Source organism: Euprymna scolopes, chromosome 41, assembly GCF_053919585.1.
Source record: "Euprymna scolopes isolate OS-2025 chromosome 41, ASM5391958v1, whole genome shotgun sequence".
NCBI lineage: Eukaryota > Metazoa > Mollusca > Cephalopoda > Sepiida > Sepiolidae > Euprymna > Euprymna scolopes.
The window spans coordinates 74,313,085-74,339,538 of record NC_136522.1 but is presented as its reverse complement, the minus strand read 5'-3'; the positions used below and the strand labels follow the sequence as shown (position 1 = coordinate 74,339,538).

At 36.5% G+C, this 26,454-nt stretch overlaps 1 protein-coding gene and 1 pseudogene across 4 annotated transcripts in view; one reads left to right on the top strand and one right to left on the bottom strand.

Annotated features, from left to right (window-relative positions):
- The window catches only part of LOC145266633 (choline O-acetyltransferase-like), a 1,018,836-nt gene that overhangs the window by 378,117 nt on the left and 614,265 nt on the right, over positions 1-26,454 (top strand). The window lies entirely within an intron of this gene.
- Positions 24,033-24,157, bottom strand: LOC145266830 (U2 spliceosomal RNA; annotated as a pseudogene).

Here is a 26,454-nt window from a genome sequence, read left to right as displayed (position 1 = left end):
AAAAGTTGATAGAAAAAGGAATGAAGTAGTCAGAACAGATACTACACTTTTCTCCTTGCAAAAATGCCATGCGTCATTTAATGCCGATGTTTGGCTTTACGTAGTTTTTGGGGGCATTTGCCATAGTTTCCTTTTTGTTCAGCCAACGTTGAATTATCCGATACTTTCCGGCGTTGTCCGTCACTTATGCAACACTCACACCATTTGATATTAACGGCAAAGTCTGGATACCCAAAACCACAAAAGGCAAATAGAAATGATTACGTCACATATTCTGGTGTCCAAAACGATTACGCTTTCAAAATAAAAATATGCAACAACCGTACAAAAAATATAATTCCATTTGACAGTTATAAATCAAATACCATTGATTTTATTTAGTTAGAGCTAGAAGAGAGAGAACATCGACATTTCTGAACACTGATATGTGAAAATCAATATTTCTATTTTTTTTTTACAAGGGAGACACAACTTATCAAGGCCTGAAGGCCACTCGAGTATAAGGATTAATAAATATAGGGTAAGGTGCAGTAATCGTCAATGGTGTAAATTGGATTTATTTATGTAAACGATTCAACAAGAATTTGTTTACATTGGATTTGAAGGCTACGATATTATAATCGGCAGGGAATCAGGCCAGTGAACCAGTGTTCCACAGTTAGGTAGTTCTAGGAAAAAAACTTCGTCCATGGAATCTGCGTTTCGATTTAGGCACATATAGAGAGTAGGGGAAGTTGTTGATAGTGGTTGTAGCTAGGCGAGTGTTTTTGTGTAAGTCCGACAAATAGAGGGCCATAGATTGAAGTTCAGTCAAGCACTTGCCATGAAAATAACGATAGAGCAGAGACAGGCTCGCAACGTCTCTTCTGTGAAAAAGAGGTTGCAGGAAAGTGAAAAGGGCATGACCTACTAAGGTTCGAGGACGGTTTTAAACTTTATTAACTCAGGAAAAAGTTCGGCGAACAGCTCCTGCCCAGATGTGGCAACAGTATTCCAGTTTAGAATGTACTTGTGTCTTATACAGATAGAAGATTGCATCGGCAGTGAGATACCGACTGGAGTAGTACAGTGATCCAACAATTTTTTCAGCGATATTGGCAACAGATTTGATGTACGGTCTTATGTATGACATGATAGCAATTAGAATCTTAGGAAGATTCCAGTAATTATAGAAACAACCGAACTCCTGATAAAGAATTACAAAAGCTACATGGCGAACATATCCGGTGAACTAAGTGCAAGAAAGACACGAACAATTGCACTTAAATATGCGATTAGAATCTTTCAAAGATCTCTCCGTTAGAATGTATTAGATAAAAACAATTATTATATGTCATACGGTCGCTGTGTTCCCATTATGCAACGCCCAGATATACAAATCAATCGAAATCTCAAGCGAATCAACATTTCCACTTTTGCCCAGAAATATCTTTAACCAAACAATTATTCTTTGCCATTTTCGCATGGATATTCCGACATTTTATTATCCAACACAACACACATATATACAAACTCTAATATTTACTAGTTGACATATTGCTAATGTAATCAGGGCCCGTATGTATTACGGCAGTTAGTTTGGCCTGAAGGCTGAATCTCTCAGGATTAACTACACCGAGGAGCACTACAGTTTCGCTCAGACGATAGCGTTACAAAGATAATAATTCTAGCAATTATAGGAGCAACAAGACCTCTGAAAAAGAATTACAAAAGCTGGAAGGTGCCTTCAAGTTTCCAGACATTTTTCGCATGGACACTTATTGATTGTACACACATAGAACTCTAATCCCTTTTGAAGTAATCTCCTCTGGCTGCAATGCACTTGTACTCTTCCAATAAGCTCTCGATGGAAATTCCTTTGTGTGGGCGTGTCAATGACCCTCGTCACGGCCTCTTTCATCATCCCAGTTGTCTCCTCCTTGAGATTAAGTAATAACCAAAAGTCACAGGGAGCAAGGTCTGCAATATAGGGAGGGTGATAAACTGTCTCTATGCCTATTTTGGTAAAATAGCCTGTGACAAGAATGGGGCACCCTTGAGACAAACCTTCCGTAAATCTCCCGCATCTTCGATGCCTCGCGAATAATAGTGTATAAAGTTCCCACACTGGCATCAAACTGTGCACTTATTGTCTCTATAGACACACGACAGTTCTTATCCATGAAATCTTTTATTTGGCCAATCAACTGTCATATTCTGAGTTCCTTACTTCTCCTACATCTCTCGTCACCTCTCACAGACTTCCTATCTTTCTTGAATCTCTTATGCCACTCAAAAACTGATGCTCAATTCATGCAAGATGGTCCAAAAGCAGTTTGAAGTATTCTATACGTTGTGACATTTTTTCCAAGTTTAAAACAGAATTTTATTGCATATCGTTTTTCTAAAGTGGTCTCACGTTCAGATTGTATTTTTGAAATTCACCAGCTGTGACAATCAGGCTTTAGTAGGGTGTATTCCAATTCCTGTTGAAGCTGTTTATTTGAAACTGAAATCATGAAACTTGATGAGTCATTTCATAAGATATCTAGCAATAACATATTGGATTTTTAAGATTTTACGATAATTTTTAATGCCTGTACCAAAACAAAGTATGGAAACTTATTAAAGGCACCTTGTACCTGGCGAATATACCCGATGAACGAAGTGCAAGAGACAGAAACACGTACATTTACATAGACGATTATAACGTTTCAAAGATATCTCGGTTGGAATGTATTATATGCTTAAATCCGGTAGGATGCTCCATTCTCAGCTACACCTTCAAGTCCAACGTAAACAAATTATTGATGAACCGCCCTCTTAAGTAATCAAATCTACCAAATTTCCATTAATAACGACTACTACGATATTATCGCATTGATTACTCTATACTCAATAACCCTTATCCTCGAGTGGCCCCAGGGTCTTGATAAGTGGTGACTCCTTTGTAAAAAAAAAAATGATGAGAAAATTAAAAAAGCGAATGAGTCTGCGTGTTCGTACGGTTGTGTATAAACGTGAATGAACGAATCTCATTCACGATTTTTATACGGTTCACCTGAAGCCAATGAAACGTGACTGAATGAGATTCAATGCGAATCCGACATCTCCGTGTCAGATCGAATTGTCGATGCGCCTTGACGAGCGACGATTGGTCAACTCCTTGCGGGCTTTGCCGCGACCTTGATAAAGCAGGCCTGTTCCCTGAAAAATGACGTCATGCACGTGGTAAGCAAGATATGTCGAAAAGATAATGAATGAGAGCTTCTCTTGTTAAAATGCACTCGTACTTTAAAAGAGATAAATAATAAAATGTATACTGATACTTAACTTCATTCAATATTATTTTTAAAAAAAAAAGTAAAACAAAAATTAATTCAACACGAAAAGCTGTACTGTCTCTGCGTTAAAAGTAAAAAAAATTAAAAAAAAAAAAAAAGAAAACATCGGGTTGTCTGACAAAAAAAATCGTTCCTTATTTTAATTGTGAAAACATTTTTTGTTTACATATTTACATACAAAGTACAGCAATGTCCATATACCAGGTGCGTGCAATAAGTTTCTATACTTTCTTTGTATGGGCACTTTATTGACAGTACACATGTGAAACTTTACTCCTCTTCCAAGTAATCTCCTCCGTCTGCAATGCACTTGTTGCACCATCCCAACAATTCCTGGAAAGTCCAATGAAAGTCCTCTTGTGTGAGCATGTCAATCATCCTTGTCACAGTCTCTACAATTGTCTCATAACTACAGCTTCTAAGGTTTTCCTTGGGCTTAGGGAATAACCAAACATCACTCTTCCCACTTAATTCATCCCTCACAGACTACCTGCTGTTCTTGAATCTCTCATGCCACTAAAAAACTGATACTCAATTAATGCAAGTTGGTCCAAAAGCATTCCATACGTTTCTGTGGCATTTCTTCCAAATTTAAAACAGAATTGAATTGCATATCGTTCTTCTAAGGTGTCCTCATGTCCAGATCGTATGTTGGAAATTCACCGGATGTGACAATCAGGCTTTAGTAGGATGTACTCCAATTCCTGCTGTAGCTGTTCATTTATAGCTGAAATCATAAAAGTAGGTATTTCATCTCATAAGATGTCTAGCAATAACATACTGAATTTTCAAGAGTTTACTACAATTTTAAATGCCCATACAAAAAAAAGTCTAGAAATTTATTTAAGCCTCCATTAGTCATCTGGTTCTTTATAGCGTTATTATTTTGTAAAATATAGTTATCGTGCTGGTTCAGGATCTATCTACATCCCCTGTTGAATAGTTTGCATCACTTCTTGATATACATATTGATATAAAATATCTATTAATATAAAACAATAAAATAAAACAAATTATAAAACTAAGTAAAAAATAAAACATTACATTAGTAAAAGACTAAAAAAGTAATAACTTGTAAATAACATAATAATTCCATCAAAACTTATTATACAAAAATACAAAAACATATTAATTCCATATTAAATGCTGGGGGGGGCGACCTGGTTGCGCGGTCGTAAAATACGCTTAAATATGATATTTTAATTTGTCCAGATTTCGCATATATTATTATAGAGTCGTGATTTCAAAAGTAAAAAAAAAACAGTTGAGTGGCATCAGCTTGAACTGAAACCGAAAGCAAAAATTTGGCATTCAAAGCTTGTGACGTTACCACCGTACCAACGTGATGCGCATATGCACTGATTAAAATTTAAAATTAAAAATAAACTAAAATGAATGTACAAAATGTGTAACGATTTTTCAATTTTGACCCATTTTTTTACCCCTTAAAAACTATCGAAGACCCCTAAAATAACGATCCATAAAAAAATCCAATTATTTGAGGCCCCTAGCGCCGTTCGTCGACTTTTAGTTTCGGGAGAGATGGAGTTTGAAAATATGAAGACACACAGACAGACAGACATATAGTCTTTTATATATTAAAGAGGAGCCTTATGGTACATTGATGCTCTTATATCTAAAAAATAAATTGATTCCCTCTGGATAAGTACAAAAATATATCGATTATATAATAATACCTACGTTAGTCACCAGTGACTAAATATACCAGAAGGACAAAGCGACGTCTACCTTCTAGGAAAACAGCTACAACTGCGCCATACCATGTGTGGTATACCTCACTGAGTCAGGAGAGTACTTGGAGGCGAGATAAGAAATAAGTTGCTAACTAGGCAATCTGAGCACTTAAAGAAAAGTTGTGGTGATCAAAAACCCCATGGGATTTACACAGGGTTAAGTCACCTCGTATCAAATTGACCAATTACTTTTCTTTTTGATACTAAGCAATTATTAGATCAAAAGTTTAATAATTTTAGAGAGAGGAGTTAATCTTTACTTGTAGCGTGTAACTTTTCTTCCCGCATCGGCTTGTTTATCTGCTTAAGAGTGACTTATTGCCAACAGCTCTGACGTCAGCATCTAAATAAAACTTCTTGGACAGGCCTGCGTTACGGGGGTCGCCTGTCCTGTCTAACTCATCAGATTTTAATCAAGCAAAAGATTTAGCTTCTTTTTTCCGTCTCCAATATTTTTAATTTTATTTAAGTGCGTTTTTTTTTTGTTTTTTTTTTAACTTTAACAAATAAGAAAGTTACAAAGTGAACGTCGTATTCAGAAAAAAAAAACAGCTCATCAATTCGGCTTTAATAGGAAATGGAAGACGGACTGCCATCGGCGTTGAGTTTTCCCGACGTTGAAGAAGAGATGTAGTTGAGGAAAATGTTGTTCATTTGACTTTTTTATTTTTATTTTTGTGTGTGTGTATGTGTGTGTATGTGTGTGCGCATGTGTATGTGTGTATGTGTGTGTATGTGTGCATGTGTGTATGTATGTATAAGTGTATATGTGTATGTGTGTATGCGCATGTGTATGTGTGTATGTGTGTATGTGTGTGTATGTGGGTGTGCGCATGTGGATGTATGTATGTGCGTGTATGTGTGTGTGCGCGCACATGTGGATGTGTGTGAAAAGAAAAAAAAAGGAACTTCTAAAAAAACAAATATTTAACGCTCAGTTAGTCACCTGGGTGTTCCAAAGATGGTTAGTCCCATGTGGTGTTTATAAACCCTAATACAATACGGGGACCGTGGCGCAGTTGATAGAGACGTTGAATCTCTACGGTTCCAGATGAACATTGTCTGAAGATAGCGGTTTCAATCCCACCCAAAGCGTGCCAGAGGTAATTGGTCAAAAATGTGGTGAGACGACAACAACTACGGATGGCAGTGATGGCTGAGAATGCAGTTAGGAGATTCGAAGTTCCTATCCGTCGCGGTTACCACCTGACGAAGGCCAGAGGAAGTTGGCCGAAACGTTGTGAACCAATAAAAAAAAAAAAAACAACTAATAAAGATGAGACTAATAGTCCGAAATAAAAATTAACAAAAATGTTTATAATGTTATTATTTTGTAAAATATAGTTATCCTGCTGATTCAGGATATATCTACAATCCCTGTTGAAAAGTTTGAATCACTTATAGCTTATTGATATTAATATGAAATAATACAATTAAATTATAAAACTAAAGAAAGAAATTATTACATTAGCTAAACTCATAGCCACAAGACTGAAAGAGTAATAAATTGTAAATAAAATAATAATCCCATCAAAAATTATGATAAAGAAAATACCAAAACATATTAATTCCATATTAAATATTACAGAGTAGCCAAATGTTACATAATATGCGCTTATATTTACAAATCTTCATCCTCACGGGAAAAATACAAAAATATATAAATCATAAAATCATACTTACGTTAGTCAATTGGGATGACTGGACATACCATAAGAACAAAGCGACGTCTACTTCCAAGAAAACTAAAATACAACTGCGCCATAGGACGTGTGCTGTGCCCTCACTGAGTCAGGAGAGTACTTGGAGGGTGAAAAAAAAATAAATTGCCAACTAGGAATTATGAGCACTTAAGCAAAGTTAATTAGACACCTCATAGGATTAACGTAAGGTTAATGGTATTTTTTTAAGTCGTGAAAACAGCAGAACATTACAGAAAGGGTTAAATATTATGTTTCTGAAATTGTTAAGACAAAGAATGATAATTTTATTACCTTGATTCTACTAAATATTGTTTCTCAGTGCGGGCGTAGTGGATAAAGTACTTGGTGAAATTTATTTGTAAAGCTGCACTCTTCTGGAGGTTGAAGGTTCAATCTTAAGAGCGGGTGACACTCAAAATATAATTGCGAATTATAAAGGACTTCGACCCAGTCATGGCTGACGGAATAAAACTTGCTACCAGCGTGCATTAAATAAAGACTCCGTTCGAAATTTCGTGGAAATAGTGTTTAGGCGATTAATTGGAATCAGAATCAGGAATCGAAAAATCGGAACTGTTGGAGTATCGGAATCGGTATTGAAATTGGAAAAAAATGTGCTTATTTTCCGATGCAAATAACGCACCCTTTAAATATCTATCTTTTATTTGCTTTTGTTTAAAATAAAATCGTCCATTGCTGGTAAGAATAATAAAATAATAAATATTTACTAAACCTAGAATCTATAGTTTTTACGTTTGAGAAAATATATCACCTTTTAACATGAGATTTTTTTTTTTACGGTAATCGGGAAAAAATAGTAACTCTATCGTTAAATATTTAGAGATTTGTAAAGAATAGGAATCAGAATCGGTAATTTTATCGGAATCAGAAAAATATTGAAATCGTCCCATTACTACGTGGAAATTCCCGAGTTCGACAGAAAAATCCACAAGGTAGCCCTGAAAAAGGTCGGAGGTAACATCGCACGAAACGTTGGAAAATAATATTCAAGATAAAAACAGTAGTCCGAAGAATCCAAATAATCGAAATGGAAAGTCGTGACGTAGTCGTGACGTAGGCAACTCCGACATCGATCAAAGGAAGTCAAATAAGTTTTATAAATTAAAAATATACTGATGACACCAGACACGGCAGGAAAACAAATAAAGGCATATCTAAAGAAATGACAAAAACACTAGAGGATGACCTCCAATCTGTAGTGGAATGGGGACAAAAATGGATGGTCACAATCAATGCTGCCAAGACTAAACTTGTTTCCTTCAATAACTACAAGAAACCAATAGCAATGGCCAAAGACTCTTTATCTGAAAGCACATCTTTTAAACTGCTCGGCCTAACGTTCACAGGAAACATGAGTTGGAACAATTACATTGAGAGCATTGCCAGGACCGCTGCGAAAAAGGTAGGTTCTCTCTACCATGCTAGAAAGCTACTGACGCCTGAAAGTATCCTGTACCTTTATAAGGCCACCATTCGCTCATGTATGGCGTATTGTTGTCATATTTGGGCCGGTGCATCTGCTACTAGTCTCTCACTCCTAGACAAGGTTCAAAATAGAGTCGCCAACCTAATGTCCTGAACTATCATCCACGCTTCAGCCTCTGTCCCATCTACGAAATGTAGCGTCCCTCTTCCTGGTCTACAAGTACTTTAACGGTGTATGTTTCGACGAGCTGCAAGCGCTTGTCCCCCCTCTACATAAATACCCCCGACAAACCCGACAAGCAGTACAACCCCACCTCTTCACATGTAAGAGAGCACTCTACTCCAGTAGTTTCTTCCCCAGAACCGCTAGACTTTGGAACTCCCTTCCAGGTCCCTGCTTCCCCAACTGTACTGACATGCAGAAGTTCAAGTGTAACGTGAACCGACATCTTGCTGCCCAACTCTCCATCTAGTACCCCTGTAGCCTGTGTCTCTGATAAAGTATTTATAAAGTATTTATCTAAGCGAGCAGGGACGCCCGGCATAGCCCGGTCGCAAAGTACGCTTAAATATGATATTTTGATTCTTGCAGATTTCGTATATATCATTATAGAGTTAATTTTCTATCGATTTTTATATATTATAAATTGCGATTTCAAAAATCAAAAAGTATATGTCAATGTGACTTGGGTGCATCAACTTGAATCGAAACTGAAACCAAAACTTATAAAAAAAATATATGTGTATATAGATAACTTGAGATCCTTTAGCTATAATCGAAATCTAAGCCAAAATGAAGAATTCTTGGTAGAATTATTTATTACAAGAAATGAAAGTCCATAACAATTAAATGACAGTCATTCGGATGTAAGCGTGACGCACGAAATAAATAACACACACGATATCCTATTAACATATCGATAATAATGATAAATCGGACTTTTCTGTTGCCTTATAGTGGATGTTGTTGTCGAAGTTTCTGATGCATTTCATCCATTTGTTGACATTACTTCACCACCGTAATGGTTTCGCCTGCATTCAAAAAGCTATAATAGATCGGTCGCAGGCCATCGAACAACTAGCATGATCTTCTTTTGGTGGACCTTTGGCTTCGGGAAGTGTCGTGGAGCTTTATAGGCGTCTAACCACTGAGCTGAGCGTCGCCGGTTGTCGCAAAGAATCAACTTTTCATCACAATCCACGACCTGGTTGAGAGACTGGTTGTTCTTGTTACGTAAAAGAAGGGAAGATGAGACTTCATAACGGTTTTTATGTCGTTGTTCGATTCGTGAAGCATCCATTAATATTTTTTTTGTCTTTCCAATCTCTCTCAATGGTTCAAAATCATCGAATACGTTACGTCTAATTCAGAAGCAAGTTCTCCAACAGTGCGAGAATTGGCTTCACCTAAAACTCTTAATTGATTGTTGTCAACATCCGATAACCAACCACTACGCTCATTATCTTTAAGACTCTCATCGCCGCCACGAACTATTGTAAACCACGATTGTGCTGTGTGTTCAGTTGTGGTTCCTGACCAAACGATCTGTTGATATCGTGGGCTGTCGCAGTAGCTTTTCGGCCTAGCTATAATTTAGATAAGAAAATTAGCGACTTTGTTTTCTTTTTCTATCTTGTATTCAACGTTCTGAAAAGATGGCGTAATTATTTTAAAATGATTGTAATTTAAACGATTAGATAAAACAAAAAACACTCTTTAAAATAATATATAAAGTAAAGGTATTATAACGAAACCTTATTTGAAAATACATCATTTGAAATCAAAAATTCTGCAAGAACTTTCTTAGCAACTTAATGTAAAAATGTAATATATCTAGTTTTAAAAATGTACATAGCAATTAAAAAAGACAGAACTTTCCGCTTTTCATCCTGCTGACGAATTGTCATGCGAATACATGGAATTTATGTTGTGTCGTGTTTTTATATATCCCTATGGTACTAGGTTTGCTAGTCATGGAATATGCATATATACATACATATATATTATTTAAATATTTTACATGCATAAAATTAAGTTATCTATAGACATGACATGTTTTGAAGTTTCACTTCTCGTAAGTATAGCTAAACTTAGTGAGACTCGAACTCACAACCGTTGGATAGGTAGCCTGATGTTTTACCACTGGACCACGAAATTTCAATGATTCTTTGCACGGTTTTTATCGCATTTAAAATGTAAGATTGCTGATTTATTTATGTTTTTATAAGTGATTTTTTAGAGTTTTTCTTTTTCACTCCACGAGTTCTTTAAAGGGAGAAGTTATCTGCCCTTTGTTTATATTCTGGTCGCCCTACATTCTTGTGGCGCATCATTTTATAATCAATTTTTTTTATTTAAATATTTATTTAAATATTTTCACGTGCATAAAATTATGCCATGTCTATAGATAACATAATTGTATGCATGTAAGAATATTTAAATAAATATGTTAAATAATAAATTAATTACGTATAGTACGTCCCAAAAATGTGGGACGACTAGAATATAAACAAAGGGCAGATAACCTCTCCCTTTGAAAGATGGACCAAAAGCAATCTGAAGAATTCCGTAAAGTGCCCAAATATTCAGATTACATTTTTGAATATCATTAATTGTGACGAACAGGCTTTAGTAGGGTGTATTCCAATTCCTGCTGCGGCAGTTCATTTGAACCTGAAATCATAAAGATTGGTCTCTCATCTCATAAAATGCATCTTTTTTTTTTACACAGACATCACCACACTATCTTATACATCTGAAGGTTGTATAATCAGAGAAATTTAAAAGACACTGTTCTCAATATTACTAGCCGTTCCTAATGCAGTTCATTTAAGTATTCTTTTTTTTTTACGCAGGCATCACCACATTATCAAGGCCAAGAGGCCACTCAAGGATAAGGGTTAAAGAGTGTACAGTAGAAATTGGACAATATAGTAATTGATAGTAATGGAAATTCGGTAAATTTGATAACTTATATGGAACGGCTCATCAAGAACTTGTTTACGTTAGACTTGAACACAACCATATTGTAGTCAGCCGGAAAGCAGGAAAACGGAAGACAATTCCACAGGCGTGCAGTTCTAAGAAAGAAGCTTTGGTTATGGAATCTACGTTTAGGTTTAGGCACAGATAAAGAGTGTGGGGGGAATTATTGATAGTGTTTTCAGCTAGACGAGTGTTTCTTGTGAAAGTTAGGCGAGGGGGGAACCATAGACTGAAGCTCAGTCGAACACTTTCCATGAAAATAACGATACATCAGAGACAAACTCGCAACATTTCTTCTGTGAGATAGAGGTTGCAGGGAAGAGAAAAGGACATCTCCTACGAGGCTACGAAGTCTATTTTGAACTCTATCAAGGCAGGAAAAGTCCTTTCTAGCAGCTCCTGCCCAGATGTGGCAACAGTATTCCATCCTTGGACGTACCTGGCTCTTATATAGATAGAGAATTGCATCAGCAGTGAGATATTGACCGGATTGATAGAAAGATCCCACCATTTTTTCAGCGGCCTTGGCAAAAGATTTTATGTATGTGTTCCATTTAAGAGCAGGAGTAAAGGTCAAGCCCAGAAACTTGTCAAAACTTGTATCATAATAACATACTGAATTTTCAAGAGTTTATGACAAGTTTAAATGTTTGTACAAAAAAATCTGAAAACTTATTGGAGGCGCTTTTGTAGATTCCCTAGTCTGACAGAAAAATTCCCGAGTTCTAGAAAGATACACATGAAGAAGGGCGGATATTACATAAGAGCCAGGTACGTACAAGGATGGAGCACTGTTGCCACATTTGGGCAAAAGCTACTAGAAAGTACTTATCCTGCCTTGATAGAGTTCAAAATATTTAGTAGTCTCGTAGGGGATGTCCTTTTCTCTTCCCTGCAACCTCTTTCTCACAGAAGAGATGTTGCGAGTTTGTATCTGCTTTATCGTTATTTTCATGGCAAGTGCTCGACTGGGCGTCAATCTATGCCCCCCTCGCTAAACTTTCACAAGAAACACTCGTCTAGCAGAAAACACTATCACCAATTTCCCCCACTCTTTATCTGTGTCCAAACCTAAACGTAGATTCCACGAACAAAGCTTCTTTTTTAGAACTGCACGTCTATGGAATTGTCTCCGTTTTCCTGCTTATCAGCTGACTACAATATGGTTGTCTTCAAGTCTAACGTAAACAAGTTTTTGATTAGCCGTTCCATATAAGTTAACAAATTTACCGAATTTCCATTACTAACAATTACTATATTGTCCAATTTCTACTGTACACTCTTTAACCCTTATCCTCGAGTGGCCTCTTGGCCTTGATAAGTTATTATGCCTATGTAAAAAAAAACCAACATCGACCGAAACGTTGTGAAGTTAAAAATCCAGACGAGAACAATAACCCGAAGAAACTAAGTTGGATTCTTTTAATAAACGACTGCATTTTCATGTCTATGGAAGCGATCAGGCCGAAAATTCGTAAGCGCCTCTCATGGCCGTCGGGTAGGGCAATTATTTCAATTTCGTAGAACACGTTTTAAAGATAAACACCGCGAAGACACGCGCCTGATTCCACTCATCGTTACTGAATTTATTTTCGCGCGTTATTTACCGCCTTTTTTTTAGACTAGAGGCTAAAATTGCATTTATTTTTGTACTTGTTTTGAATGCGTTATAACTTTCTTGTCTTTTTTTTTTCCAATTTTCAATTTACATCGTTAATTTTTTTTATATCCTTTTTGTTTAGAGTTTTCATTAAAAAAATTTACATTTAGATTTTAGCAAATAAAGCCCCCGTTTACGCTGAATTTTAATTACAAGTTTAAAAAATTACATTTTTTTTGTTTAATATTATGACGCTAATAAAGCAAATCTTCAGAAATGACATCATGAACCCACTCGTTGAAAGAGAAACAGTCTACTTGATGACGACTTCCGTTTTTTAATTCGGAAATAGACAAGCAGTGTTTATAAAGAAAACAGTCGCTTATTATTTTCGCTCGCTTAAAATTTAGCGGATTTTTCTTTTCAATTATTTGAACACTCGGGAATCTGTTATGGTTTTAAAAAATTGTTTGCGGATATTCTGCATTTTTTCATAAGGAGGTCACAAATTATCAAGACTCAAAAAGCCACTCGAGGGTAAGGGTTAATAAGAGCACTATGATTACTGATATAACAGTATAGTGGTTGTTAATGGTGGAACTTGGGTAGAATTTGTCGATTCTAGAGGGTGGTCCAGCAAAAACTTCTTTACATTTTGACTTGAAGAGGACCATGTTGTAGGTAGCTGGAAAGCAGGCTAGGGGAACAAAGATTCATCGGAAAGCAGTGGATTTGTTACACGGTGGAACGATAAAATTGTCGCTATAAAGAAAGCAACAGTACAATTTTATTTCATAAACCTTTCTTAAAAACTTAGTTCAGGTAATTTGATTATGTAGTAGAGCTGACATCTATTCAATGTAGCAGCCTTCAGCCTCAATCATCGCCTCGATAAAGGTCCGGAACTGGGATCATGATTTTTTTACAAGCGCCGGCGGGAGCTCTGCAAATACTCGGCGGATGGCAGCGATCAGGCTGGCTTTGATGTTGTGGGAGGTCATGTTGGTGATGTATTAGACGTATGACGAAATGAACCCAGCGGGTTCATGACGGGGTGGAAGGAGGACCATTCAGATAAGGGTGTAAAGTCGTTGCCCTTCTTCTGAAGCCAAGCCTGGGTCTCTTTGGACTTGTGGACTGGCGCCGAGTCCTGCTGCCACGTCCAGGGTCTACAAGCGACCACCTGATTGCACCAATGTATCACCGCACACTTCAGCGCATCCAGGTACACTTTGATGTTGACTTTCAAGCCGACTTCAAGGATGTGGGGTAGCATGACGTGGCCTTTATATGAAACAACACCAAGGATCATAATCGTGGCCGGAAACTTTCTTTGTTCTTCATGACATTCCAGTGATGCATTTTGATGGTGCAGGCAATGGTCATGTTGTCATAACTTGTATCGATAAAGAGCATGAGCTTATTTTTTTTTTTTTTTTACATAGGCATCACCACTTATCAAGGCCAAAAAGCGAATCGAGAATAAGGGCTAAAGAGTGTCCAGTAGAAATTGGACAATATAGTAATCGTTAGTAATGGAAATTCGGTAAATTTGTTAACCTATATGGAACGGCTCATCAAAAACTTGTTTACGTTAGACTTGAAGACAACCATATTGTAGTCAGCTGAGAAGCAGGAAAACGGAAGACAATTCCATAGGCGTGCAGTTCTAAGAAATAACTTTGTTCGTGGTATCTACGTTTAGGTTTAGACACAGATAAAGTGTGGGGGAAATTGGTGATAGTGTTTTCTGATACACGGGTGTTTCTTGTGAAAGTTTAGCGAGCGGGGACCATAGATTGAAGCTCATTCGAGCACTTGCAATGAAAATAACAATAAAGCAGAGACAAACTTGCAACATCTCTTCTGTGAGATAGAGGTTGCAGGGAAGAGAAAAGGACATCCCGTACGAGGCTACGAAGTCTATTTTGAACTCTATCAAGGCAGGATAAGTCCTTTCTAGCAGTTCCTTCCCAAATGTGGCAACAGTACTCCATCCTTGGGCGTACCTGGCTCTTCTATAGATAGAGAATTATATCAGCAGTGAGATATCTACTGGATCGATAGAAGGATTCCACCATTTTTCCAGCGGCCTTGACAACGGATTTAATGTATGTGTTCCATTTAAGATCAGGAGTAAAGGTCAATCCCAGAAGCTCAAAACATGAGGCCTCCCCAAGACGAGAGCCATTCATTTCAATTGATGCCAGGTGGGGATCAGAGCGTTGATGGTGTAAAGATAAAACTTGGTTTTAGATGCATTAAAAGTAACAAGCCACCTCTTTCCCTATTGTACAACTTGCTCAAGATCAGAGGAGAGAAAATCGGAGAGAACTTGGTCGTTTACTGTCTTAGGTGTGCCACCATAGATAATAGTGTCATCAGCATAGATGTCTATGAATGATGTAAGGATATGATTTGGAAGATCATTAATGTAGATCACGAAGAGATTTTGGCCCAGGATGGACCCCTGAGGAACTCCAGCATTAATACTGTGAGCTTCTGATTTCTGCCCATTAACCACTACTCTTATGAACCTATCAGAGAGAAATGATTTAATAATTGAGAAGATATTTCCAGCTATACCGTAGATGGAGATTTGTATATCACATAGAGTGTTTTCTGATATAGGAGGAAATATTGGGGGTTGGTGGCCTTGGTCGAAAAGGGTAGAATAAGCTGCAAAGTTCTTGGCAAAGAGTTTGGCTTTGTCTGATGCTGACGAGATTACCTCAGGTCTATTTATGATAGTTGGAATAGAGCACACGCTCTTGTTCAGGGTTCTGTTTTCTATTTGCCAAAACTGGTGGGAACCAAGCACCTGCTCAGCTACTTTGGACTTGATGGCCTGAGCATACAACTCTCTTGCGTTCTTTATTACTTTTTTACAGTGGTTGCTGGCAGTCCTGAAAGCAGATTTAGTCTCAGTACATCTATTACGTTGGAAGCAATGGAAAAAGTGATTTCTGTGCGCAATGGCAGCAGCACCTTCTGAAGAGAACCACAGCTGACTGTTAGGTTTTTGCTGAAATTTTCTCGGGGGTATGAAACGGTCTATACCTACAATTAACCATTCCGTCAGGTCTGATACTATAGAGGACACATCCTTTTTAAACATGGAACGCAAATGTAGATCTGATATAAATCTACGGAAGCTATCTCAGTCGGCCGTAGAGTATCGATATAGTCTACGATGGAGAGGTACATCTGAGGACTTATTACATTTCATTTTTATCTTAACTGATACAACAGAGTGGTCGGAAGATCCAAATGGAGGCAGAACAGAAGCTGAACACAGTTCAGGGCAAGTTGTGAGAAAAAGGTCAAGGAGATTTGCATACTGGCTGTCAGTATCGGGCACACGGGTGGGTTCGTGAACAATCTGAGTGAGGTTATAAGCAATAGAGAAATCATGACAGAACTTCCCCTCATCATCGGTCTTATTTGAGTAAATTAACCATTCCACATTGTGAACATTTAAGTCTCCACAGATATGAACATTAGCTGAAGGATAAGCAAATAGGACGTGATCAATTTTCTCAGATATGATTTTAAAGATAGTTACTCCGCTGTTGTGTGTTGTCCAGCGGCGCATCTCCAATCTCGCTTGTTGAACATTGTGCCACTTTCAGATATGATAGAAGGTTCTTATCCCTCTTTAGATGTGTACAAAACTGGCCAACTAGTAGATGGTCTGCAACAGCAAAAAAGAGATCCGGTTTTCATCAAACGGAAATGGATTCATGTCGTCTTTCTAGGGCGACAATTTTATCATTTCACCATGTAGTAGTTTTTACGACACCATTGCCCAAGTTCGAATCTCGCATAAATTTAAAAGATTTTGTAACTGAATATGTTTTAGCAAGTTACTTAAACTACCATAAAACGATAAAATAATATATTTATATAAATATTATATAATAATTTAATGGTGTATAAAATTTAAATGTAAATATATTTAAATATATAGAATAATTTTAAGTTACATTTCAATTTGCAAAATAACTATTAAGTTATTTATAAAGTAAAATTTAGTATTTAAACGTAAGCTTTGTATCAGTAAATGTGTGTGTGTGTTCGGTATTCAACTGGAGTGGTTGCGCCAGTTCCATTCAGAGAATTGACAGCATCCTGAACGAATGCTAACCAGACGTGACCGATCACTTCAGTAGAAGATACGTGTGTTCCAGAGCGTGGCACACGCGTATGACAGCTATATGCAACTACCGAGTTGTGTGCGAAATGGCGTCAAGGTAAGGAAAAAGAAAAATATTTTTAAAAAGAGTAAAACGATCATGTTAAAATCGTTGGTGACGTCACAGTCGTAATGAGAAATCTTGCATGGCCAAAGAATGAGAAATAAAGTTCTTTTCTTTAAACGTTGAAGAGGAATTGAAGTTTTTTCCTCTTTCCTAATTTCCGCTTTCCTTGCGACCAAATCTTCATGATGTGGGTTCCAGGTGTCCAAATGTTAACGCGTGTACAAACATTAGTAATTGTACACGAGTATTAGCCAATCATGGTTCCAGCAGCGAACCCCATAATCCAGGGCCTACGATCAGCTTGGCGTCTTGTTTTGAACCAGATTTCCAGCTTAATTTCACGCCGTGTCATTAAACCCTAACGAGGGGCTAGTTCGATTCCTTTTTTAATTATTTTTTTATATAAAACGGTTACCACTTATCAAGGCCCAGAGGCCAGTCGCGAATAATGGTTAATGTGTGTACGGAAGTCATTGGGACACTAGCTTAGTAATCGTTAGTAGTGGAAACGTGGTATATTTACGAGGACAGTTAAATAAGAATTTGTTTAAGTTGTCCTTGAAGACGACAATATTTTAGTCATCTGGAAAGCAGACCAGCAGAACAGAGTTCCACATATAGGCAGTTCTAGGAAAGAAGCTTTGTTCATAGAATCCACGTTTAGGTTTAGGCACCGATAAAGAGTAGGGAAAATTATTGATTGTGATTTTTGCCGAACGAGTATCTTTGTGAAAGATTGGAGAGGGGGGGGGCATAGATTGGAGCTCAGTCGAAGACTTGCCATGAAAATAACGATAGAGCAGACACAGGCCCAAAGCACCTCTTCTGTGAGAAAAAGGTTGCAGAGAAGAGAAAAATCCCTACTTAATAGATTACAAAGTCGGTTTTGAACTCTGTCAAGGCAGGATAGAGTGCTATGAGCAGCTGCTGCCCAGATCTGGCAACAGTACTTCATCCTTGGACGTACTTGGCTTCTATGCAGGTAGAAGACTGCATCGGCAATGAGATATCTATTGGAGCTGTAGAATGATCTAACAATTTTTCCGGTGACCTTGGGACGAATTTGATGTACTTTATATTAGGAGTGAAGATCAGACCAGGAAGCTTGTCTAAATATGAAGTGTCCTCAGGGTGAGGGCCGTTCATTTCAACTGGAGCCAGATGACGGTCTTGACCGTTGATGATAGAAAAAGAGAAGCTTGGTTTTAGATGGGTAAAATTTAACCAGCCACCTATTTCCCCATTGTACTATGTGATCAAGATGAGAAGAGAGAGAATTAGAGAGATTTTGGTAATTTCCGGTTTTTGAAGTGTTGCCATGAAGACAAAGAACGTGACTGAATCAGCGACTGTTCACGAAAGAGTAAGTAACTACAACGAATGTGTAAATGTGTTGTTGCTTTTTTGTTTCGTCAAAAAGCACGAACTGTGTTTTGAAGCAAAAATCAAAATAATCCGGTTTAACAAATGCTGAAGACCTTCATGTATATTTTTTAAAAATAAAGGTTCGTTTAATCTTTACTATTACATAAAACTCACTTTGAGTGTGCGCGCGTGTGTGTGTGTGTGTGTGAGAGAGAGAGAGAGAGTTCCTCATAGGTTCCGAAACGGCTGAACCTATCTTTTGCAAATCTCACACAAAACTAATTTTTATGTCTGGCAGTGTTCTTAGAAATGTTTTGTACAGAAATTCATCCGATAAGTATCGAAAATCGAAAAAATCCGATCTTAAAAATAGCTTTTATCCCTTATAGATAAAAAAGAAGAATTTTGACTCGAGAATATTTTACGTTACACCGTCAAGGGAGATAATAAAATCTTAGCAAATGATTTCTTCTTAAACAAAACCAAATTTATTATAATCTGGAAATATAGCTTAATGGTAGAGAATTCGACTACAGATCGAATGATCCCTTGTTCAAGTCCCGGTGTACCTCACCATTATATATTTTTTCTCATTAATGAGTTCAATTTACAATAAAAGAATTACCATTTAAAATCGCTGCAAATCATTTCTTCCTTTGCATATTTTAAAAATAAACAGTAATCTGAAGTTATTTTTGCATGCCATTCATCGTCAAGCCTAAATATCAGTTGATGTGATATATATATATGTGTCTGGCAGTGTTCTTAGATATGTTTTGTACATAAATTCATCCGATAAGTATCGAAAATTGAAAAATCCGATCCTAAAAATAGTTTTTTTATGTCGACAAAAAAATAAGAAATTTTACAGTGGATTTTTTATACGTTACCCCAGCAAGAAAGATAATGAAATCTTAGCAAATGATATCCTTTTTTTTTTAATATAATATATATATATATATATATATATATATATATATATATATATATATATATATATATATATATATATATATATATGATATACCTGAGTAGTAAAACCTTCGACTACAGGTCAAATGCTCCCCTGTTCAAAACCATGGTGTATCTTACTATTTTATTTTAATTTTTTCTTATTAATGAGTTCAATTTACGATAAAAGAAGGGGTACCATTTAAAATCGCCGCAAATCATTTCTTCGTTTGCCTATTTTAAAACTAAACATTAGTCAGAAGTGATTCATCGTAAAGTCCAAATATCAGCTGGCGTTATATTGACAGAATTTGATGAACAACATCATCATCATCATTATTTATTTATTTATTTTTATTTATTTATTTATTTTATTTTATTTTTTTTTTTTTTGCGAATTATACCACCGGGAACATTATTCCTCGTAAGATATAGTACTCGATAGAGACTTCATTCTATTATAATATATACGCAATTTGCATAAATTAAACTGTCATGTTTAAGCGCATTATACTACCGGGTAACGCTAAACGTCCAGCTAGTGTTTTCTATAGTTATTTTATGTTAAGTTTTTAAAACACATTATTTTAGATGGACGTCAGATTCGAACTCAGACAATAGCATCACAAAAATTGCTGCTTTAGAAATGTGTTGTCCGTTCCTATTTCCCAGTGTTTTATTTCCATCTTTACTTATACATATATAAGGCATTTTGTCTGCGTGTGTGTGTGTGTGAGTTCGTTGCCTATGGTTCTGAAAGAGCTGAGCCGTTTTTTATTAATTTCATACAAACGAACTTTGATTATTTAAAAAAAAAAAAAAAACGTTCCTATCGCAAAATAATATTTTACTTGATATTATGTAATTGCAAGTGCTCGTCTGCGCTCCAATCTATGGTCCTCCTGGCTTGACTTTCACGAAAACACTCATCTAGCTGAAACCACTATCAATAATTTTCTCTACTATTTATCTGTGCCTAAACCTAAACGTAGAATCCATGAACAAAGCTTCTTTCTTAGAACTGCACACCCGTGGAACTGCCTTCCGTTTTCCTGGTTTCTAAATGACTACAATATGGTTATCTTCAAGTCCAACGTAAACGAATTCTTGATGAGACATCTCCTTAAGTAATCCAATTTACTAAATTTCCATTACTTACGATTACTACGATATTTTCCCGTTGACTACTGTACACCTATTAACCCTTATGCTCGAGTGGCCTCCGGGCCTTTATAAGTGATGACACCTTTGTAAAATAAATAAATAAATAAAATAAAATAATGCCCAGTATGAACTGAGAAATTAGCTTTTTTTTCACGATCGTATTCCACCAAAATGAAAAATATACCAATCTAACTACTCTTGTTAATGTCGTTTCAAAATATACTTGGTTATTATGATTTGTTTTTGACATATTTCCATTCTACGGACATCCGGTGCGACCGCAAACACCACGATATCATGGCGCTATCTTTGTTAACACTGAAACATGCGCACCTAACTACTCTAGTTAAAGTAGCTTCAGAATAATTCTGATATTGTTAGGGAAGACCCAATCAACCTGCAACGTTAATGCGGTTTTTATATTAAGTTGCTAAAAAAGTTCTTGCGGAATTTTTAATTTTTAATTTCAAATGATGTATTTTCAAATCAGTTTTCGTTATAATACATTAACTCTAGATATCATTTTAAAGGCAGTGTTCGATTTATCTAATCGTTTAAAGTGAAGTGACGTGAAGCTTCATCGACGTCTAACCACTGAGCTGAGCGCCGCCAGTTGTTGTAAATCCACTTTTCATCGCAAGTTACAATCCGGTCGAGAAACGGGTCGTTCTCGTTGCGTAAAAGAAGGGAAGATGACACTTCCTAACGGCGTCAATAGAAAATACCCAATTCTCCTTCATAAAAATGCTCGACCGCACGTTGCTAAACCGACCCTGCAGAAGTTGAACGAATTAGGCTATGAAACTGTGCCTTATCAACCATACTTTCTAGACCTCTTACCTACCGATTACAATCGTTTCAAATATCTCGACAACTTTCTGCGTGAGAAACGCTTTAAAAACCTAAGCGATATCAAAAACGCCTACAGCGACTTTTTCGACACCAGAACGCAAGATTTTTACATTAATGCCATAAATACATTTGTGTGTTGCTACTGATTATACTTATTTCGACCAATAAATTTTTGTTCGAGCCAAGAAATGTTCAGATAAACAGTTCTCAGTTTGAGCCAAGAAATGTTCAGATAAACATTTCTCAGCTCAAACAAAAACTTAAAAGTTAAAAAAAAAATACGCAAGAACTTTCTTGTCAACCTGATAGTTTTGTGGATCTCTAAAAGTTTTATATTAGATTATGACGTATTTCAATTCTATACATATCCGGCGCGAACGTAGAGCCCGTAATATTTTTGTACGGTCATTCAATAGAACAGATAATACTCTAATCCTGGCCCAAAGGCGAAGAAAGTGTATTTTAGTTCGAATGTCACGTTCGACACGAAACTACATCAACGAACTTTTTCAAAATTACATTCTTTTCATTGCATTATTGGCGACCGGCTGGTCCCATCTTTATAAAATGGGTGGATAGTGATAACGTACGTACTAACATGGATTTGCGTTAGAGTATTATTAGATCCTTTGCTGTCCCAAAAAATTGCAACACCAAATGGAAACCTGACGGGAATCATGGCATCATTTTATGAACAGAACCGTTAATTGTATCGGAACCGTTAATTGTATCAGAACCGTTAATTGCATCGGAATCGGTAATTGTATCGGAATCGGGAATTAAGGACAAAATTGATACTTGCATCAGAATCGGAATTGAGAATAGAATCGATGATTGTATCGGAATCGGTAATTGCGTCAGAATCGGGGATTTATAAATAAAATCATGAATTGTATCGGAATCGGGAATTTAGAACAGAATCTTTAATTGTGTCGGAATCGTTAATTGTATCGGAATCGGGAATTGTATAGTAATAAGGAATTTAGAACAAAATCGACATTTTTTTTATTACAGTTTCGCCCCAAACAAGGCACATTGCCACTTTGATGTAGGGAGCTACTATCAGTGACATAAGCTACATGGGTACTATGTGGGGAGTTGGGCAGCAAGATGTCGGTTCACGTTACACTTGAACTTCTGCATGTCAGTACAGTTTGGGAAGCGGGAACCCGGAAGGGAATTCCAAAGTTCAGCGGTTCTGAGGAAGAAACTACTGGATCTCTATTGTGAAGAGGTGGGAATTAGCTACTTGTCGGGTTCGCCAGGGGTATTATATCATTTAATTGTATTATGATCAAGGATTGTATCGGAATCGGAAATTTAGAACATAAGCCGTAATTTAATGTGAACTCAGAATAGAATCAATAATTGTATTGGAATTGGTAATTGTGTAGGAATCGAGTATTTAAGAACAAAATTAGTAATTTTATCGGAATCGACATAAAATTTGCAATCGTCCCATCATTAATTGCAATTTTTCAATTGAATTCACACCATAAATGCATAATTCAGATGCATATAAATGCATAATTCAGATGCATATAGATGCAGCGATGATTTCTGTTAAGACACAGGCGGTGAGCAATCGACGAGAATTGAGCTGGTTTTGGCGATGATTGAAATTATCCAGTGATTAGATAGATAGATAGACAGAGAGAGAGAGAGAGAGAGAGAGAGTAATGCTTTTAGCGTTTGGCAACATTTGGGTTTAATCAATGTGAAATATCTATAATTAAGAAGCTTCCCTTCGGCGGCGAGATTCTACACGAATTCCTGCCGAACGACACTTCGCAAAGCACTTCCATTAAAACGTTGCATACGAGCGTGATATGATATTAGAGCGCAGCATCTCTACTATAGACTTTCTAAAACTAAAGCGGATTAAATAAATTGGATGGGAGACAAGACAATAAACACGCTTTTACCATTTTGTTTCGATTCTTGGCTTAAAGCAAAACGATGTGACAATATTCGCGGACTATAGAAAATCAAGACTTAAGCGAATACAAAAAAACAAACAATTTAAGAAAAATAAAACTAAAATAAATTTGAGAGGAGTTTTGCAGCTTTCTCGAATCATTGTGCAAAATGCGACATTGTTGTGTTTGAGGGCTATCATAGTGTAGTTCCTGTTTACTCGCCTCTCCACGAGGGCGAAGTTAGACACAAAGTCGGTTTTTAATGTGGGGGAAGGAACAAAAATAAAAATTGTCTCAGCCGTGAAGGATTACTCTTCCACTTACCGAGAACAAAAAATTAAAGTGTAGCTTCAGAACAGATTATATTTATTTGCTTCCCCACTGAGCAAATTAGGCACAAGGCCGTTTTTTAATGTGGAGAGTAAGGGAAGGGGGAGGGAAAAGGGGACCAGCTCCCGAGAGGTGGGAAATGGGAGCTGGATAGTAACTGTTGGTATGAAGGGTTGCCCCTACATTGACCAAGGTCTGATATGTGGGGTTACCCCCACATATGGTCTTTGCTTGCAGTATCTGCCGGAACAGATGGTATTTATTTGCTCCCCCACCGAGCAAATTAGGCACAAGGCCGATTTTTAATGTGAGGAGTGAAGGGGAAATGGGGACCAGATCCCCGGGGAGTAGGGGAGCTGGATAGTGACAATTGGTATGAAGGGTTGCCCCTACATTGACCAAGGTCTTATATGTGGGGTCGCCCTCACATATGGTCTTTGCTTGCAGTATCTGCCAGAACAGATGCTACACTTTGATCTTGGCCAGAAGGCCAAGAAGCAAGGAGTACAATATTGAAAAGGGGCTTCTATAATTTTCAATTATGCATATTTATTTCTGAACATAGTGTGTCGTAATATACGGTATAATCACGTTGACAAACCGGTTCTCGCTGGATCACTGAAGTTAAGCTACGTGGAGCCTGGTCAGTACTAAATGGGTGACCATTTAGGAACGCCAGATGCTGTACGTGCTTTCCGCTTATCTCGGCATTGCTTCCAGCTGTCCTGGATTTCTCTTTGCCACTGAACTCAAACAATGCCGGTTCAAGAAAGGTGTGGTTAAAGATTGCGCAACCCTTGCCTTACAATTATACGCGCAGCTGCCCTTTACAGGGTGTATCCTTTGTTTTTCGAGATTGAACAGAGGCATCGAGTGTGTCACACAAGACGGTAGATGTGTGAGTTTCCCCAAATATATTCGAGAAAATTTCTGTTCCTAAGAGGAGATGAAGTGTAGACACCTCTCAGACATTGTTTCTGCGTTTCCGTCAGTGTCGGATGTTATGTGTTAGATTCGTGCATCAGTCTCGCAGTCGAATCGGCTCGCATATTTGTTGTGTCAATAAGCTAATGAATTCGATAAGTTACAGGCGTTGTTTGAAGTTAATATGATTTTATTTATTAACTTATTTATTTATTTATTAACTTATTTTTATTTATTTGTTTATTTTCTTTTGTTTTTAAATTCTTAGCAAACTCATTTTTAATCATTTCTTTATCGAAAAACATGCAAACTAATTTTTAAAGTAAAAAAAAAAATTGTTCCACGAAATTTAATGGAAAACATTAATTCACGTATTTTTATCATAAGTATTCGTTTTTAACTATGAAAAAAAATTTCTAACTTGAAACATGCTTTTTATTTTAATATATTAGTAATAATTTTGCTATTTTTATTATTTATTAATTTTTCTAATCATTATTATTATTATTAATTTTGTTTGTGCACTCGGTGTCTACCGGCAATTGTAGTTATTAATTTCAGTATACTACGGCTCGTGCAATGTATGCGTTTACATCATTATGGTACGTGATAGAAATTATGTCTAAAAACAGTAAATACGCCTGGAATCTACAGTCTGTCATTAATCAGAGTAGCATTTGCGTTCGTTGCATGTAAATGTGCAGCAGGTCTGTTCTATATATGAAAACCGAATAAACCACACTTGCGTAAATGCATGTATTATTGCTCGCAAATGCCAAGAAACAATTTATAATATGTCTTACAAAAAAGAACACCAAAAAAGGAAATTATCTGTGCAAAAAAAAGTGGCATGAGAGAGACTATTTAACTTGTTTAGAATGTACAGTCGACTTTTACATAGGTAATACCTAAAATAACATAATTTGGGGTCTTAAAATGCACATCGACTTATACACAATATTGACTTATACACAACATCGACTTATATGCACGTATTTACGGTAATGCAATAATGAGTATAAATTTACTAATATTCAACCATCAATTTGGCATAAAACATTTATTCTAAATCAATCTTTAATGTTCAAAAAGTCTTGTCTGGACAGTGTTTTTAGATTTATGCGTCCATAAATCTTATATGTTTTATTCAGCTAAAATAAGATATAGGAATTTAATGCATGCTTTGTATTTTTAAAATCTCATGTTAGATGTTTATAATAAACTAGCTAGTCGCCAGGCGTTGCCCGGTCGTAAAATACGCATAAATATTATATTTTAATTAATACAGAATCTGAGATATGTGCATGTGAGTATTGTTTTTTTCTAAACCTTTCACATCTTGTAAGTAAAAAAAAAAAATACTCGAGTTGAGATCGAAAACCTAAAATCAATGACTCAAGTACGATAAGCATTAGACCAGCGTGATACGATCTTTAAAAATTGTTTCCAAATCTACACATATTTAACATAAAGAAATATGTAATTTAAACGATTCACATATGCGCATTCATGAAACAGTTAACAAACAGATAACGATCCGATGACCTCATGTACCAATTTTGCAATTATTATCACTTAGCAACCCAGTTTCCGGAAGAAAACGGATTAAGCATTCCACACATCGGAATATCCTATATACCAAACTCAAAGTCTATAGATCAAAAATTCGTTGAGTATATAGGTTGAGAAGTGTCCTCACAGACACATTCGCACTTTTATAAATATACTAGTCTATCCGTTGGCCCTTAAAGGTTAAGATGAAAAATGTTAAAAATAAAAAATGATTTTGAGATTATATTGTCTTTTATTGTCTGAGAAAATATTTTTTAAATGATGATTGAAAAAAACAAAACTCAGGAAGCGTCCACAGCACTA